Consider the following 11,755-nt stretch of genomic DNA (forward strand, 5'->3'; position numbering starts at 1 on the left):
CGGAGCTTAGGCGTGAGTCTGCTGCTCCTGTTCATCTGCACTGGAAGGGTTCTGTAAAAATAAAAATAAATATTTTGCCACATGTGTAATAGTGACAGTGAATACTTACCAATCAGTAGCAAATGCACTCACTTCAGTCTCCTGTCCACTCTGTGAGCTCTGATCTTCAGTGGAGGACATGATGAGGAAGATTGCAAGAGAGACAGAAATGATTAAAGACTGCAGGTAGAAAAACAGACAGGCAGACATATAGCTTCTATACTTACATTTTGATAAGAGTCTTCCAAACTTGATGCTGCAATGCTTGAATCGCTTCCAGAGTCTTGAGAGTAATGGACTTCTACTGCTCACATCTGGGTCATTCCATGTCAAGTGAACCAATGATTTTTACCACTATATTTTTTAATTCTTTTGAGATTTTGTTATTTGGTAATAGTGTGTCAGAGAAAGCAAAATGTGAAGAAAAAAAATTCTAGATTTTTTTTAATTGATTTTCAAAGTTCGGGAAAAGTGTGAATTTCGGTGTTGCCTGCCTTTACATTTCTCCCCATAACTCAGGCTAGAAAAAAGATAGAGAAACAAAATAGACACCATTCTACTCAGAACTGTACATGCTTTCACCAGATATGTCACAAGAGTATCTTTGATAATATTTTACCTATGCGAACGCAAGCGCAAAACTTTAAAACGCATTTTCGAAAACAAAACCGTTTAGTTTAAAAATTTAAAAATTTTCTATGCTCCTAGCCACATCTGTACCATAACACAAGTTGGGATCGTGATGAGATCATATTTTAAAAAATAAAACTATTACAGTGTCAATTCGAAAATCTCGCATTCAGATCTGTTCAGCCTGTGGGCTAACAGTGTGGGGTCTATATTTACCAAATATTCCCTGATTTTTAGATATTACTGTATTATTTTATTATGTTACAGCTGAGAAGCAGAAGACAGAGGAGAAAGCTTTGTTAGGGCTGAGAATGACCAGGGGTAGACAGTAAAAATGAAGAGCAGATGACAGGCCGGCAGCTCCAGCCTCCAGACGCCATTTTCACACCAAATCTTAACACCCAAGCAACTCCTCAAATGGAGGGAGAAAAATATTCTTAACATCCAGTTCATGTATTGTACAAACCAGGACTACGAAGAGGAGGAGAGTTTGTGAAAACCTCGCTTACAGGAAGCAGAAAGGGGACTCGGCAATACCGCACTGTCATCCCATGTAGTAAAACAGAAATAAAAACAAGGGTTCCTTCATTCAGCAAAGAGAGTGACGTCCATGAATTGGTAGAAGGCGGCACAAGATCGGCAATGGATGACACAACTGGTGATGTGACCTGTGAATATGATTGGTGCTGGTGGCAGCTACTGTACTCTCCAAAGATTGTGAAAATGAAGAAGTAGAAGTGACTTTTCTGCAGCTTCTGGTCCAGCGCCGTCCTTTGTGCATCCAAGAAAACCAGACATTGTAAAAGTTAACAAAAATCATATATTGACTCAAGTGGAGCCGAGCACCATGACAGGCCGTACATACTCTGACACAAAAGGAAATGGCCATTGCTAGTAAGAGCTTATGGACAAGATTACATTTCACCCACTAGAATGGACACATTGATGATAAAAGGCCAGTGTAAAACCCTACTATTAACTGTTTGATTAGTTCATATTTTATAATACAAGGATTTAACTACTGTACTATTCTTCTTAAACACTTCATAAATGACATGTTTAGTGATAATAGAAAAAAAATTGTTACATGTATAAATAGGTGGTAAAAATATTTGTTCTTTTAATCTTGTTTTTAACATATAATTAGGATGAGACTGTATTTGGAAAATCACACTTGAGGATATGATCACCTTTTTTCTAGATTGTAAGCTCTCACGAGCAGGGTCGTCTTATTTTGCTTTAATTATTGTATTGTTAACGTTGTTACTGATGACTTTTGTGTTTGAAACTGTTAAACTGTAAAGCGCTGCGGAATATGTTGGCGCTATATAAATAAAGATTATTATTATTATTATTATTATTTTGGCTTGTTCAATGAATTCAGGTTGAAAATGCTGAGCAAGTTGTGTTATGATGATTAAGATGTATTTATTGTGGCACTTCGGTATTTGTTTTTTGTGTTTCTTTATTGTTGTATATAAATGTTGAATTCAATAAGTTGTAATTTGAAAAGAAAAAGGGAAGAAACTCACACAAACATAAAATCAGATGATTCAAGGCTTTAAAAAAAAATAAATATTTAAATAAATAAAAAATTTGAAAGGTCCAAAGTTGAATCCCTGTACAAATATAAACAAGAACACAAGTAACACACATGCATGTTTTCATAATTTTAAAACATACGTTTTCTCCAAAACAAAATATCAAGAAACATAGTCTTGTGACATATCAAATAAAAGCTGGTACTGTTCTGAGAACAATGATGCCCCTTCCACCTCTTTATCTTAATTCTAGCCCGAGATATGATAAAAAATGTAAAGCCATACCAGGACAAAATCCGCACTTTCAAAACTTTAAAAATCTGTAAAAAATTAACTGATGAAGAAAAAAATTCTAAACTTTTAATTTGTAATTAACTAAAGCTGTACTTCACAAAAACAAAAAATAAAAAAAATCTATAGACGGGAGGTAAAAAAATATTAATATTTGGATCACTTGATATGGAATGACCAACCTTCATTTATAAGCTTTGTTTTTTGTTTTTTTTTTTTGGGGGGGGGCTTAACCCCTTCACCCCAAAGCCTGTTTTCACCTAAGTGACAGGGCCAATTTTTACAATTCTGACCAGTGTCTCTTTATGAGGTCATAACTCTGAAACGCTTCAACGGATCCTGGTGATTCTGACATTGTTTTCTCGTGACATATTGTACTTCATGATAGTGGTAAAACGTCTTCGATATGACTTGCATTTATTTGTGGGAAAAAAAAATTTGTCGGAAATTATGAAAATTTAGCAATTTTCAAACTCTTAGTTTTTATGCCCTTAAATTAGAGAGTTATATCACATAATATAGTTAATAAACAACATTTCCCACATGTCTGCTTTACATCAGCACAATTTTGGAAACATAATTTTTTTTTGTTAGGGAGTTATAAGGGTTAAAAGTTGACCAGCGATTTCTCATTTTTGCAACACAATTTGCAAAACCATTTTTTTTACGGACCACCTCACACTTGAAGTTACTTTGAGGGGTCTATATGACAGAAAATGCCCAAAAATGACACCATTCCAAAAACTGCACCCCTCAAGGTACTCAAAACCACATTCAAAAAGTTTATTAACCCTTCAGGTGCTTCACAGGAATTTTTTGAATGTTTAAAAAAATTGAACATTTAACTTTTTCTTCACAAAATTTTTACTTCAGGTCCAATTTGTTTCATTTTACCAAGGGTAACAGGAGAAATTGGACCACAAAAGTCGTTGTACAATTTGCCCTGAGTACGCCGATACCCCATATGTGCGGGTAAACCACTGTTTGGGCACATGGCAGAGCTCGGAAGGGAAGGAGCGCCATTTGACTTTTCAATGCAAGATTTGCTGGAATTGAGATCGGAGCCCATGTCACGATTGGAGAGCCCCTGACGTGCCTAAACAGTGGAAACCCCCACAAGTGACACCATTTTGGAAAGTAGACCCTCTAAGGAACTAATCTAGATGTGTGGTGAGCACTTTGAACCTCCAAGTGCTTCACAGAAGTTTATAATGTAGAGCCGTAAAAAAAATTTCATATTAATTTTCACAAAAAATGATCTTTTTGCCCCAAATTTTTTATTTTCCCAAGGGTAACAGGATAAATTGGACCCCAAAAGTTGTTGTGCAATTTGTCCTGAGTACGCCGATACTTCATATATGGGGATAAACCACTGTTAGAGCGAATGGCAGAGCTCGGAAGGGCAGGAGCGCCATTTGACTTTTCAATGCAAAATTGGCTGGAATTGAGATCGGACGCCATGTCGCATTTGGAGAGCCCCTGACGTGCCTTAACAGTGGAAACCCCCCACAAGTGACCACATTTTGGAAAGAAGACCCCCTAAGGAACTTATCTAGATGTGTGGTGAGCACTTTTAACCCCCAATTGTTTCACTAAAGTTTAGAATGTAACATTGTGAAAATTAAAAAATAATTTTTTCTTTCCACAAAATGATGTTTTAGCCCGCAATTTTTTTTTCCCCAAGGGTAACAAGAGAAATTGGACCACAAATGTTATTGTCCAATTTGTCCTGAGTACGCTGATACCCCATATGTGGGGGGGGAACCACCGTTTGAGTGCATGGCAGAGGTCGGAAGGGAAGGAGCACCGTTTGAAATGCAGACTTAGATGGAATGGTCTGCAGGTGTCATGTTGCATTTGCAGAGCCCCTGATGTACCTAAACAGTAGAAACCCACCACAAGTGACCCCATATTGGAAACTAGACCCCCCAAGGAACTTATCTAGATGTGTTGTGAGAGCTTTGAACCAACAAGTGTTTCACTACAGTTTATAACGCAGAGCCGTGAAAATAAAAAATATTTTTTTTCCACGAAAATGATATTTTAGCCCCCAAGGGGCTAACAGGACACGTTTTTATTTTCCCAAGGGTAACAGGACAAATTAGACCCCAAAAGTTGTTGTCCAACTTGTCCTGAGAACGCTGATACCCCATATGTTGGGGGGAACCACTGTTTGGGTGCACGGCAGAGCTCGGAAGGGAAGGAGCGATGTTTGAAATGCAGACTTAGATGGATTGGTCTGCAGGCGTCATGTTGCATTTGCAGAGCCCCTGATGTACCTAAACAGTAGAACCCCTCCCACAAGTGACCCCATATTGGAAACTAGACCCCCCAAGGAACTTATCTAGATGTGTTGTGAGAACTTTGAACCAACAAGTGTTTCACTACAGTTTATAACTCAGAGCCGTGAAAATAAAAAATATTTTTCTTTCCACGAAAATCATATTTTATCCCCTATGTTTTTATTTTCCCAAGGGTAACAGGACAAATTGGACCCCAAAAGTTGTTGTCCAACTTGTCCTGAGAACGCTGATACCCCATATGTTGGGGGGAACCACTGTTTGGGCACACAGGAGAACTCGGAAGGGAAGGAGCACTGTTTTACTTTTTCAAAGCAGAATTGGCTGGAATTGAGATCGGACGCCATGTCGCGTTTGGAGAGCCCCTGATGTGCCTAAACAGTGGAAACCCCCAATTCTAACTGAAACCCTAACCCCGACCCCAACCCTAACCCTAGCCCCAACCCTAGCCTTAAACCTAATGGGAAAATGGAAATAAATACATTTTTTTACATTTTATTATTTTTCCCTAACTAAGGGGGTGATGAAGGGGGTTTGATTTACTTTTATAGCGTTTTTTTGGCAGATTTTTAGGGTTGGCAGCTGTCACACACTAAAAGACGCTTTTTATTGCAAAAATAGTTTTTGCATCACCACATTTTGAGAGCTATAATTCATCCATATTTTGGCCCACAGAGTCATGTGAGATCTTGTTTTTTGCGGGACGAGTTGACGTTTTTATTGGTACCATTTTCGGGCAGATGACATTTTTTGATCGCTTTTTATTCCGATTTTTGGGAGGCGAAATGAACAAAAACCAGCAATTCCTGAAATTCTTTTAGGGGGGGCGTTTATACCGTTCCACGTGTGGTAAAATGGATAAAGCAGCTTTATTCTTCAGGTCAGTACGATTACAGCGATACCTCATTTATGTAATTTTTTTTTATGTTTTGGCGCTTTTACACAATAAAAACTATTTCATATAAAAAAATAATTGTTTTTGCATCGCTTTATTCTGAGAGCTATAACATTTTTATTTTTCTGCTGATGATGCTGTATGGCGGCTTTTTTTTTTTTTGCGGGACAAGATGACGTTTTCAGTGGTACCATGGTTATTTATATTCGTCGTTTTGATCGAGTGTTATTCCACTTTTTGTTCGCCTGTATGATAATAAAGCAATGTTTTTTGCCTTGTTTTTTTATTTATTTTTTTTGCGGTGTTCACTGAAGGGGTTAACTAGTGGGATAGTTTTATAGAGCGGGTCGTTACGGACGCGGCGATACCAAATATGTGTACTTTTATTGTTTTTTTTTAATTTACATAAATAAATGGATTTACTGGGAAATGTTTTTTTTTTTTTTTTTTATTTGGGGATTTTTTTTTTTTTTTTTTTTTTATACATTCTATTTTTTTTTTTTTTTTTACTTTCTACCATTGTCCCAGGGTGGGACATCACTGTATTAGATCAGATCGTTGATCTGACACTGTGCATAGCACTATTGTCAGATCAACGATCTGACAGGCAGTTTAGCTGGCTTTCCGGCGCCTGCTCTCAGCAGGCGCCTGCTAGCCAGGTTATTTCATGACCCGGAAGGAGTCCGGCGGCCATCTTGGATCCGGGGACTCCTTCCGGGTCACCGGAGCAACGCGATCTCATTGCGTTGCTCCGGTGGGAGAGCGCAGGGAGCCCCCGTCCCTGCGCGATCCCCCTCTATGCCGCTGTCACCACTGACAGCGGCATCAGAGGGGTTAAATGCCCGCGATCAGCGATAGCGCCGATCGTAGGCATTGCTGCGGGGTGTCAGCTGTCATATACAGCTGACACCCGCACCCGATCACCGCGGCGCTCAGCGCGAGACCGCGGTGATCGGTGCGCCGTACTAGTACTGCTGCTGGCACAAATGCAGTGCCGGCAGCGCAGTACTAGTACGCCGCATGTCACGAAGGGGTTAAAACAAGTTCCTTGACATGTTTACTCATAAGAAGGCATGCGTAAGCAAACGCAAGTTCTTGCGTACAAATGCGGTCCCATAGACTGTAATACGTTTATTAACGCAGTCCTTTCGCAAGCGTCCGCATGCGTATGGCGGTGGAAATTTGCCACCACAAAAATTCTAACATGCAAAATTCTAACAATTCTAACGTGCATTAGCCACGCCCAGCCGCAAATCGCAAAAATACGCATGCGTAAGCAAACGCGGACGAACGTATGCAAACGCATGCACCTGCGTCTACAATGTAAAAGATAGGAAATGAAGACGGATGTATGTATCCAAAACGCTGCGGACACAACCGCAAATGTGAAACAAGCTTAAAGTGGTGACCCAGGAGTCACTGCTATACAGAAAGCTATTGCTAGACTCTTTTGGCGGCCATCCATGCTTAACGATATTAAGGAATTTCTATCCGCTTGTGAGATTAGCGCATGCACTAAAGTCTGTCATAACCGGACGGCCGAGGAATTGGCTCCATTGCCTATTTGAGAAAGACCATGGACTCATTTGCCCATGGACATCATTACTGATTTTCCTGTATTTGGTGTAAAAATGGTTATTTGGGTGGTGGTTGACAGATTCATTAAACAAGCTCACTTTTTTCCGTTATCTAGGTTACCTAATGCTGAAACACTTTCTAGGTTATCAATCATGTGGTGAGATTGCATGGTATTCCGTTAAACATTGAATCTGATGGGGGGGTGCAATTTGTCTCTAAATTTTGGAGCGCATTTTCTAGGAAGTTGGGGATTGATTTGTCTTTTTCCTCTGCTTATCATCCTGAAACAAACGGTCAAATGAGAGGACAAATCAATAGCTAGTACAAATTTTAACATGTTTTGTAGTGGCTCAGCAGGAGGACTGGTCCTCATTCTTGCCTCGTGCCGAGTTCGCCTTTAACAGTCGGGTTAATCAGTCCACTGGAACCTCTCCTTTCTTTTGTAATTATGGCTTTCATCCTCATTTTGGTAAATTCTCTAGGATAGTTCTGAATGCCCTGGAGTGGAAATGACCATTCAGAAACTTTTGGATGTTTGGAAGGGGTTTAGAGGAATATTGGGGTGGCTCAGTTTTGGCAAAAACGTAAGGCTGATAGGAAAAGTTTGGCGAGTTCCACTTTCAAAGTTGGGGATAAAGTTTGGTTATCGTACAAGAATATTAGGCTAAAAGTACGTTTGGCAAAGTCGGGTCTGAAATTCATTGGCCCGCATGATATTCTAGAGGTACTAAATCCTGTTGTCTTTAGATTAAAGCTTCCGCAGTCCCTTCGTGTCACCAATGTTTTTCACAAGTCCCTGTTAAAGAAGTTTGGTCCTTCTGTGTTACCTGTCTCTTCTCCTCCAGTTTCTGTTGATGGAGGTTTGGAGTATGAGGAGCTTAGGATTGTGGATTCTTGAGTGTACGAAATTCCCTCCAATATCTTGTTCACTGGAGGGGATAAGGACCTGAGAAGAGATCCTGGGTTCCGGCTCACTTGGTGAAGGCTGATCGCTTGGTCGGAGCTTTTCATCGTAGGTTTCCTGGGAAACCTGGGGGTCCGGTGGCCCCACCCTTGAAGAGGAGGTACTGTCACGATACATCTGCTCAGAGTGTTTGGGACTCAATGATGGACAGCTTTGTCATTCTATCCTGTGCAGGAGCGTGCTGAGCTGTCGGTGCCTTGATTTACAGCTCAGTTGACCTACCTGAGCTTGGAAGGTGATGATATTTCCACAGAAGATCCTTGTACTTCATAATTGCACTGCTATTTAGGCTACTTTCACACTAGCGTTTTTCTCCGGGCATCGAAAAACGTCGGTTTGGTAAATAAAAAAAAAACGCATCCTGCAAAATCTCCCGCAGGATGCGTTTTGTTCCCATAGACTTCATTAGAGACGCATTGCGTCGCATTGTCATGCGTTGTGTACGTTTTTGTACGGATGCGTCGGAATGCCCCGACACGTCGTCTGGAAAAAACGTTGAGTGTAAAGTTTTTTGTTTGCGCAGTAAAAACGTGTCGCGACGCTTCCTTATTAATGCGTTGTTGGCTACAATGGCGGTCTATGAGCGGCGGATGCGTCGGGACACGTTTTTTGACGGAATGCGTTTTTTTTACACGGAGCATGCTTATAAGCTGGATTTTGTGGCCAATTTCACCAGACATCACCCAACCTATATAAACCAGGCCTGAGCCTTCAACCACAGATATGCCAAAGACTGAAGACACTTTACAGGACAAAGAAGCCAGAAGCCAGCCAGCATCTGCCCAGCCTGTGCCAAGCCTGCCAGAAGCCCAGCCTGCCTGCCAGCATCTGCCCAGCCTGCCAGCCTGTACCAAGCCTGCCAGAAGCCAGCCAGCATCTGCCCAGCTTGCCAACCGGTGCCAAGCCTGCCAGAAGCCTAAAGCTGCATAATTCCAGCGTGAGTATATATACTGCCATTTTTTTCGTGCGTCTGTGTGTATACCAGCGCTAAACCTGAACCAGAGCTAAAGCCTGAATACAGCCAGAGGCCTGACATCGTACTGCACCAGCCAGCGTCCTTCAAAGGCCGGGGTCACACTACACCGTAATACGGCCGAGCGCAATGCGATAAAAAAAAAAATCGCATTGCACTCGGACCAATGTTACCATATGGGGCAGCTCCCACCAGTTGACTTTTTGTCGGCCGTTTTCCTCGGTCCGAGACAATCGCAGCATGCTGCGATTGTCTCGGACCGAGGAAAACTCTCGGCTCACTCGCACCCATATAAGCCTATGGGTGCGAGTGAGACAGCGCACACCACTCAGATATCATCCGAGTGATGGGCGCTATAAGCGGACCCCAGCAATGGAGGAGATGGAGAAATTAATTTCTCCACCTCCTCCGCAGCTGTGCTCCGATCCTCCCTGAAAGAGTCCTGCTCCAGCCTGAGGCCTGCCCTTGTGAATCCAGTCAGCTGAGCTCCAGCCTGATTCCTGCCATTGTTGCATTTGTCTGTGGGTGTGTGCGTGTCTATTTATGCCTTGTGCTTTTGGCTGGTTTTGTTATTTTGTGTGTGTGCATGTGTTTGTGTACGGACGTGTGCTTTTGGGTGTGTTCGTGCGTTTTATGCCTGCACATGTGTGCTTTCGTGCATGTCTCTGTGTGCGGGTTTTTTTTTTTTGTACTGTTATGTATTTACCAAGTTGTGAGATTTGTGCAGCCTGTGGTTAGTTTGACAGCGTGTGTCAGCATGTGGCAAGCGTGTGTGATCTTTGTTTTACAACATATATTTTTTGTGTTTTATTGCTGAATTAATTTGCATGTGATGTACTTGTATTTAAAATAAAGAGCAGTATCGCTCCTGTTGTGATGATAAAACACTAAAAAAAAATTTAAAAAAATTAAATAAAATCTTTATGAAATATCTCCGTTGTATCATTTCACAAAGGTAAATTTGTAAATGGTGTATGTACAAATGTCCACACAGGCAAAACTGTGTTGGTGCTGGGTTATTAAGGTAATCAAGAAGGGAAATGAAATCTGGTTCAGTTGGATCTTTTAAAATAACATAGGCTACTTTCACACTAGCGTTTTTCTCCAGACGTCGAAATGCGTCGTTTTGTGCAAAAAACGCATCGTGCAAAATCTCCCGCAGGATGCGTTTTTTTCCCATAGAGTTGTATTGGTGACGCATTGCGACGGATTGCCATACATCGTACGACGGATGCGTCGAAATTTGCGGCATGCGTCGTTGGCTACAATGGAAGCCCATGGACGCAGGATGCGTCGAGACACGTCGTATGACGCAATGCAGCGCCGCAATGCGTTTTTTTGCACTGAGCATGCTCAGATTCAGGATTTTGTAGCAAATCCACCAGACGACCCCAAATCTATATAAACTTGGCCTGGGCCTTCAACCCCACATATGCCAGCAAGACCCAGAGACAAGAAGCCTCCTGAGAGACTCCAGCCTGCCTGCAAGAGCCAGCCTGCCTGCAAGAGCCAGCCTGCCTGCGAGACCCCGGCCTGCCTGCGAGACCCCTGCCACCATAGAGCTTGTGTGAGTATTGCCCTTTTTGTGTGCATGTGTCTGCATATCCATGTGTGCGTGTGCATATGACGTACTGACTTCAGCAAGAGCTAAAAACCTGAATACAGCAAGAGGCCTGCCATCGTCCTGCAACAGTCAGCATCCTGCCAGCGTCCAGATCCACCCTGAGCCTGCCACTGAAGAAATCCATCTCCAGCTGGAGGCCTGCCAGCATCCCAAACAGTGTGATTTGTGCCTTTGTATGTGTGCGTGTCTGTATGTGTCTTCAGTTTGGGTCTGTATGTGTCTTCAGTTTGGGTCTGCCTGTGTGTTTGCATAATGTGCGTTTGTGTATGTGTATCCACCTGTGTGCTGTTAGGCATGTGTGTGTGCGCGTCTTGTTGATTGCATGTGCATGCGTCCGTGCAGCATGTGGTTTCATTGTGTGAGCGTGTGTTTTTTGTTTTTCAATTTAAAATTGTTTTTTTTTATTTTTTATTTTATGTTAATCTGATGCATTTTTGTGGTTTGTGCTGCTGCATGTGGTTTCCATGAGTGAGGGTGTGTTGTGTGTGTTTTTTCCAGTTTAACCCCTTAGTGACAGAGCCAATTTGGTACTTAATGACCGAGCCAATTTTTGCAATTCTGACCACTGTCACTTTATGAGGTTATACAGGTCCTTCTCAAAAAATTAGCATATAGTGTTAAATTTCATTATTTACCATAATGTAATGATTACAATTAAACTATCATATATTATAGATTCATTATCCACCAACTGAAATTTGTCAGGTCTTTTATTGTTTTAATACTGATGATTTTGGCATACAACTCCTGATAACCCAAAAAACCTGTCTCAATAAATTAGCATATTTCACCCATCCAATCAAATAAAAGTGTTTTCTAATAACAAACAAAAAACCCAACAAATAATAATGTTCAGTTATGCACTCAATACTTGGTCGGGAATCCTTTGGCAGAAATGACTGCTTCAATGCGGCGTGGCA

This window comes from Ranitomeya imitator, chromosome 2 (assembly GCF_032444005.1).
Source record: "Ranitomeya imitator isolate aRanImi1 chromosome 2, aRanImi1.pri, whole genome shotgun sequence".
NCBI lineage: Eukaryota > Metazoa > Chordata > Amphibia > Anura > Dendrobatidae > Ranitomeya > Ranitomeya imitator.